The following is a 7,034-nucleotide window of genomic DNA, read 5'->3' as shown; positions in this document are numbered from 1 at the left end:
AATAACTCTTGCTTCCCTATAATCATGGCAGCCAGAGAGAGATCTTTAAAACCTCCATGAGAAGGCTGGGCATGGTGGCTCGTGCCTGTAATCCTTTTCCCATGATCCCCTAATTCCTGCTAACACACTATTGCCTTCGCCAGGTCCCACATCCTCTCTATCCCCCTGAAGCAGTCACTTCACTGTTAATAGCAAAATATTTATTGAGTATCTGCAATGTGCTCAGCATCAGATTAGGGGCCAAAATAAGATACCAGAGACTGAAAACAACCTCTCTGCCATTAAGGACCTAATGAACTCTAGTACCTAAACAGGTGACATTTCAGCTGAGACTTGAATTGCAAGAAAGAGCCAGTCACACTAAAATCTAAAGAACATGCCAGGCAGAAGAAACACCAGCAAAAAGCACAGGGGGTGGGGATAAAATTGTTGTGTTCAGAGGACTAGAGCAGGGGGAGAGCTGGGGCCAGGTCACTCTGGCAGGGCTTTGCAAACCTGATGGCCTGTTGGAACCTCCTGGGGAGCTTTAAAAATATGTGGGGTCCTCCTCCAGAGATTCTGATCCCCTTGGTCTGAGGCACGGCCCAGGATCAAAACTTCTCAGAGGATTCCTGTGTACCGCCTAGTTAAGACTCACTGATGCCTGGGTTTCACACGCCGTGGTAGGCAGTTTGTATTTTCTCCTAAGTGGAATGGGAAATCACCAAAGGGCATTAAGCAGAGAAGTGATGGGATTTGAGTGATTTATTTAAAAGATCCTTCTACCTGCTGTCTAGGGAATGGATTGTAGTGGATCAAGAGAGGAAGCAGGCTATTATTGTTCGGGTCTTTTTGTGGACATATGCTTTCTTTCCTTCTTGGGTAAATATTTAGGAATGGAATTGCTGGAAACAACCCAAATATCCATCAAAAGGTGAATAGATAAACAAATTGTGATATGTTCATACAATAAAATATAATTTAACAATAAAAATAAAGAAACACTGATACACAGAGTAACACGGATGAATCTCAAAACCATTATGTTGAACAAAACAAGACAGACACAAAACATTATGCTCTGCACTATTTCTTTTATGAGGTTTAAGAAGGGATAAAACTGATATATGATGATAGCAATGAGAAATGGGGGCTTCTAAGGGGTGGAGATTTACAGAAAGGGAATTACTAGGGAATTTATTAGGGTATAGAATGTTCGACATCTTGATTACATGGGTATACATGTTTATTAAAACTCTTCAAACTGTACACTTAGGATTGGTAAACTTCACTGCATGTGAATTTTGCCTTTACTGACAAAAGAAAAAAAAAGAACTACTACACACCTATTAAAATGGCTTTAAAAAAAACTAATACCAAGTGTTGGAGAGGATATGAAACAACTGGAAATCTCATATATTACTGATGAGAATGCAAAATGGCACACTCACTATGGAAAATAATTTGGCAGTTTCTCATAAAATTAAGTATTTAGCATGTGGCACAGCAATCTCACCTTTAGGTATTTACCCAGGAGAAATAAAATATGTCATACAAAGACCTGTATGTGACTATTTATAGCCATTTTATTCACAATAGTTGATTTTTGAAAAAGAGAGGGAAGCATCAGGGATTACAGTTAGGAGGCTACTGCAGTTGTCCTGGTGAAAGATGTTAGCTTACTCTAGGCTGATGGGCATGGAGATGAAGACAAGTTAACAAATGCAGGATATGTCCTGGAGAGAGAGTCTGAGGGCACTGCCGATGGTATAAGAAGAAAGAAATCCAGAATGACTGTTAAGTTTTTAGTGGAGCAACTGGATGATGACATTTATGGGGCCGTGGAAGACTGGGGAGAGCAGGCGAGGGGAGAGAAAAATCCAGGGTTCTCTTTTAGCCGTGTTAAGTCTGAGATGCTCGTTAGTCTTCACGGACATGTGAGCAGTGGATTTCTGGAAAAGATGCTTCAGTCTTTTAAATATAAACTGTCAATCTGGTCACGCCGAGGATGCTGTGATGATAGGTGGCAGCAGAACGCCACTGTTTGAAGTTACGAAGTAGAGTCAGGAATAGGCTCAGGAGACACAGGCTTAGATGGGACTTAGAATCTCTGTAGAATTCTGGATCTAACAGATAGAAAGAACAGGAAAAAATTCAGGATGGAATGAAGCAATAAATAGTTTAATCCAAATGAATAGTGTAGTCACCTGAATGGAGGTTTATAGGAGTTAATCAGGCTTGAAAAGTAGATAACAATATGATTAAGGACCACTCCTTATTAGTTATTTATTGCTGTGTAACAAATTACCCCAAAATTTAGAGGCTTAAAACAAGAATACATCTCACTGGGGTTCTATGGATTGGGAATTTGGGAGCAGCTTAGTGTTTTTGGTTTTTTGGATCTTTGAGGGGTGGGGAAGGGGAAGCATGGAGTGGCTTAGTTTTAGGTCAGGGTCTGTGATGAGGCTGTAGTCAAAATGTGGCCAGGACTGCAGTTATCTGAAGGCTTGGCTGGGGCTACAGGATCTGCTTCCCAGATAGGTGATTCATACACATGGCAAGCTAGTGCTGGCTGTTGGTGGGAGGACTCAGTTCCTGACCACATGCGCTGCTCCACAGGCTGGATGAGTAGCGGCTTCCTCCAGAACAAATGATCCAAGAGCATGTAAGATAGAAGCAACAATGTCTTTATGATCTAGCTTCAGAAGTCAATCTCCATCATTTCCACAATACCCTATTGATCATACAGGTCAGCCCTGTTCAGAGTGGAAGTGTCTGCCCAGGGGTGACTACCAGGCGGTGAGAATCACTGGACGTCATTTTGGAGGCTGGCTACAACACCTTTATTTATTTATTTATTTTGAGACAGAGTCTCACTCTGTTGCCCGGGCTAGAGTGAGTGCCGTGGCGTCAGCCTAGCTCACAGCAACCTCAAACTCCTGGGCTCAAGCGATCCTCCTGCCTCAGCCTCCCGAGTAGCTGGGACTACAGGCATGCGCCACCATGCCCGGCTGATTTTTTCTATATATATATGTTTTTAGCTGTCCGTGTAATTTCTTTTCTATTTTTAGTAGAGACGGGGTCTCGCTCTTGCTCAGGCTGGTCTCGAACTCCTGATCTTGAGCGATCCACCCGCCTCGGCCTCCCAGAGTGCTAAGATTACAGGTGTGAGCCACTGCGCCCGGCCTACAACACCTTTTTTAAGGTTTGAACTTCCTGACATATTAAGAGTAAAAGGGACTCATTCTGGTAGTGGTGTCATGAACAAAATTACCCTAGATATCTGTGGCTCCAGACCTCATATGCAATTCAAGGAGCTCTGGAAGCTATGCTCCAAAGAATTTGAGAAAATAAATAATTTTTTTAAAGCAATAAGCATCTTTTAAAAAACACTAGGAAGGGTTACAATTAAATATAGAAATGTTTAACAAAATCAAACACATTATATTAGTATTTTGTGTAAAGGAATATATATATTTAGTATTTTAGGTATTTATAGTGTTTAAGAGAATATGAATTATTAGAAAAACATATTAGACATGTAGTACTTATTTAAAAGTTACAATCTAAGTAGTTGATTAATATTTGTGATTTCAAGTGCAAATATTTCGGCCGGGCGTGGTGGCTCACGCCTGTAATCCTAGCCCTCTGGGAGGCCGAGGCGGGTGGATCGCTCCAGGTCAGGAGTTCGAGACCAGCCTGAGTGAGACCCCGTCTCTACTAAAAATAGAAATAAATTATCTGGCCAACTAAAAATATATATAGAAAAAATTAGCCGGGCATGGTGGCTCATGCCTGTAGTCCCAGCTACTCGGGAGGCTGAGGCAGTAGGATCGCTTAAGCCCAGGAGTTTGAGGTTGCTGTGAGCTAGGCTGACGCCACGGCACTCACTCTAGCCAGGGCAACAGAGTGAGACTCTGTCTCAAAAAAAAAAAAAAAAAAAAAAAAAAAAAGTGCAAATATTTCAAAACATAAATGTAATATTAGACATTTAAAAGGAACTAAAATTAGCATATTTATAAGATTAATTTATTGGATATTTATGAATTAGTTAAGTACTTGGAAAGGATTTTTTTGTCAGTCATGTAACTGAAGTACTTAACAAAATGAATTGATTATATTAAATTTATAAACGCAGTTAAAATATTTAAAGTAGGTTAACTGAGTAAATTTGTAAATGTGACCCAACATTAATCAAAAGCCCCCTTAAAAGTGACTGTTTAAATTTGGCTTTATCTATAAAATTTGTAAGTTGAATTTACAAGCTTGCAGAAAAATTCCCTTGGGTTTTGATTTTGTAAAGTAAAATATTAATTTTCAAAGCCAAATAACTTCTGAATAATTTCTTCTATGTATAAAAGTCATCTTTGAGTAAATATATTCACTTCGATGGCAGTTAGGGAAGGAGGGACAGGGAGGAGATTTTGGCTGATGAGCCGGGCCCTGCCGTGATAAGCTTGGCCTGACTCTAGCCACCGCCTGGAGAGCTGCGCTGCTCCACACCACGAGCCCCCCAGCCCTCCATGCCAGGGACTGCGGGTGCAGAAAGGGAATCAGGAGCTGAGCCCCTGCCTGGGTTTTGTGTGTCGCTCCCCACAGTGTGCTCACTGTGCTCTGTGCATGTAATAAGTGATGCACGGGCCATAATACCAATTCACAGCATGACTCTTGTCTCTCCAAAGACACTGAGCACATGGTATAATGGTCTTTCTTTATTAACTTGCTCTTTGATTGTCCAAGGGACTCCTAACTGACCTGCAGAACTAACTGTGGCTGTGTTAAGCAAAGAGTACAGTAAAAACCCGAAGAGGGTGCTTGGCATAAAAGCTGTGAATTCATATTATAGTAACATTATATACATATATATATATATTATATATGTGTGTAAATAATATCTGTAAAACAAAGATGTAGTCAAACATTGATGGACATTGGGTGGCTGAGTCTCACATTTCCTTTTTGGTTGTAATAGTGTAGTTTTAAAATGTGCTATAACTGGTCTTACTCCTGAACCCTCTACCCAGCCGGGTTGTGGGCAGGAGTGCCTTCAATTTCCTATTAACTGCATTTTTTTGTATTCCATCAAAGTGCATTTTTTTTGTATTCCATCAAAGTCCAACTTTTCATTCCTGCTCTTTTTTCATTCCTGCTCTTTGTTTGGGATGGGGTCAGGGTGCCCGAAGGGGGCCTCAGAAGTCCCGAGTGTGTGTCTGTGTGTCTGGGGGGGGAGGGAGGGTCCGTCCTTGCTCTCTGCCAGCATCTGCCAAGCGCCCGGCACTGCTGCCCTTCTCCTGAGTTTCCACATCCAGTGATGAGCCACCAGGACTTCCCCGTCACCAGTTCTCCCAGAAGGCGTCCTCTTCCCCACCCTGGCCCTGCTGATCCGGCAGTCCAGGGCTCAGCTCCGACCTTCAGGGCATGGGCACAGCGTCCTGGGAGGTCTGGCGGGTGGGGCTTCTCCTCGAATCCCACGGGCGGCCTAAAGGCCCAGATCAGGAGTCCAGCAATTCCCAGTCCATCAGCGCCAGGTTTTGCTTTCCTAATAGGAGAGCCAGGGCCTGTGCAGAGTCTTGGCTTGACAAGACCTACCCGTTTCTCCTCCCCCAACTTCATCTTCCCCAGTCTATATACGCAGCGCTGGAATGGGTTCCCTGCTTGGCAGTAAAACTTATCCACTCAGCTCTCAGTCTTTGGTTACGTAGCATTTTTCTCTCTAACACAGGCAACCCCACCCCCGCCCCGCTGCTCTGGTCCTCCTAAGGGATGTAAGCATCCCAGCTGGCATCCCCCCTCCCAGATCCTTGGCAGTGTGCCTAGGTCCCCTTTTTCCCTACCTGCCTCCCCTACCTTCACACAGCACTCAGGGCCTGGCAGGATGCCTCTCCTCTGGGCACTAAGCTCCAAGGCCCAGCCATGATGGTAGAAGAGGGGTCTTTACATTATACAAGAAGCTGTGGTTTGAGTCCATCATGTGAGTGGGGAATAGTAGAAACCAGGTCATGCACTGGGAACCAAAATATTTCAGCATTATATATGTACTTATATCTCCGTTGACATTAACTTTACATATTGCTAATTGGCTTTTTGAGGGAGTGGGATGGAGAATTATATTTAACAAAGAGATACTGCCTGACATGTGCAAAGTACTGGATGGACCCTGTGTCTACACGGAACTGACACCTTGGAGAGGGAGAAAAATATGTTCAAAAGTTTCTTCAAAAAAAGACGGAATAGGGCAAATGCCATAAAAGAAGTTCAAAGTATCATAGAAGCCTGGAGAAGGGTGACGTGAATTCTAAGTTGGTATATCCAAGAAGGCTTCAAGGAACAGCCACAAGTTTCTGAGTCCACTCAGGGGAAGGGAGTATGGACAGGAAGAAGATACACGGTTTCTGCTTTTGAGAATGCATGGTCTAATGGCAGAGACTGACATGTTTTGTGGGAAAGGTGACATTTAAGACAGACCTTGAAAGACATACACAATTTCACCAAGCAGAGATAGAGGATAAGACAAAGAGGGCTTTCCAGAAAAAGGGAAGCATGAATATCAGGACCTACAGTTTCTTTCCACTTCACCCACACGGTACTGTAAGAATCATCTCGGCACCACTTGACCCTGCCTTCTGCCCACATATTACTGGTCAGCAGTGTTGCTGGAATTTTCACCCAACAGACCAGTCAGTTGTCCTTTGAGTCTTTTGAAACTGAAACTGAGGAAAAAGTTGTCAATTTCTCTTTGGGTGTCAAAAGTGAACTTGAATTCCCTTGAGAAATGCAGGGAGGGAGGGAGGGAGAGAGAGAGAGAGAGAGAGAGAGAGAAAAGAGCAAGAGAGAAGAAGAGAGGGAGGAAAAAATGAAGCAGATAGCAAGGGAAAGCCAGGCACTGCCACTCGGGAGGCTGAGGCAGGAGGGTCGCTTGAGCCCTAGTGATGATCGTGTCTGTGAATGCCACAGCCTGGGCAATATAGTGAGACCCTGTCTCTCTAAAAAAATAATAATAATAAATAGCAAAGGGGGGAACATGCTATGGAGAGAGAACCCTGGTGGGCTTTGTG

The sequence above is a fragment of the Lemur catta genome, chromosome 5, assembly GCF_020740605.2.
Source record: "Lemur catta isolate mLemCat1 chromosome 5, mLemCat1.pri, whole genome shotgun sequence".
NCBI classification, from domain to species: Eukaryota; Metazoa; Chordata; class Mammalia; order Primates; family Lemuridae; genus Lemur; species Lemur catta.
The sequence above is the reverse complement of the archived record's forward strand: the minus strand, read 5'-3'. Positions refer to the sequence as shown.